The sequence below is a fragment of the Phyllostomus discolor genome, chromosome 2, assembly GCF_004126475.2.
Source record: "Phyllostomus discolor isolate MPI-MPIP mPhyDis1 chromosome 2, mPhyDis1.pri.v3, whole genome shotgun sequence".
NCBI classification, from domain to species: domain Eukaryota; kingdom Metazoa; phylum Chordata; class Mammalia; order Chiroptera; family Phyllostomidae; genus Phyllostomus; species Phyllostomus discolor.
In genome coordinates, this window is record NC_040904.2 from 119,151,958 (window position 1) to 119,152,930 (window position 973).

Below are 973 nucleotides of genomic sequence, written 5' to 3' on the forward strand. Positions count from 1 at the left end.
TACTTGGGTCTTTACCATTTGTTGAAGCCATCTATTTTGAGTGTCTTTGTTACAGCTGCTTAGCAGGTACGTAACTGATACCAGTTGGATCATATATTGTTAAGCTTAATCATGAGACATTTTCAGCAAATATATGTTGAAAACTTACTTTAGTGGTATAAGAAAAAAAGGCTCTTTATATAGTCTAAAAATCATAATTACAATCCTTTCTACTTTCCTTCCAGGAGGTTGATAACATTAAGTCTTCTTTACCTTTTTAGGCCACAGACACACACACACACACACACACACACACATTCTTCTACTCTTTATTCCCTACTGTGCAAGTCAGACCGGGTTGTAATATTTGACAAGATTTTGTAAAATTTGTGCTTACTTCAGCAGCAAATATACTAAAATTAGAACACAAAGGAGAAGATCAGCATGGGCCCTGTGCAAGGATCATAGAAAATGCATGAAGGGTTCCATATTTTTGGTGGAGAAATTACTCAGAACAAACAACTGAACAATAGTGAGAGAGAAGACTCAAAAACTAGGATGTACAGAAAAACTAGCTTCAACACAACCTGTCCAACCTGCACAACAGAATACAAGATGTGATGGGCCGAGTGACCATCAGATAACCAGCTGGAGGGAAGAATCCACCAAAGAAAGACCCCACAACAATAAAAATGCAAGTTCGTCCAGAGAGACAACATAAATGACAGCCCAAGACCAGTAAGCTCAGGTGATCAAGGAGACTGTGCTACTGAATCTCACAAATCTCCTACCATAGAAGTTCACACCATAAGCCAAGAGAGTCAAAACAGCAGCTAACAAGAAGAGTATCACAAACAGTGGAAAGACAAAAAAAAATTAAAGGAAAGGAGGAAGCCTCAGAAAGAATGCTAAATGAAATAGAAGAAAGTCAGTTATCAGATATTGAGTTCAAAGCAGTGGTTATAAGAAAGTTCAATGGGCTCACTGAGAACTA

At 37.8% G+C, this 973-nt stretch overlaps 1 non-coding gene across 1 annotated transcript; it reads left to right on the forward strand.

The window, feature by feature from the left end:
* Positions 1-372: 372 nt before the first annotated feature.
* LOC114514228 lies at positions 373-474 on the forward strand. The gene has a single exon (XR_003685962.1). It is a non-coding gene; the product is annotated as a U6 spliceosomal RNA (small nuclear RNA).
* The last annotated feature ends 499 nt before the right edge of the window (positions 475-973 follow it).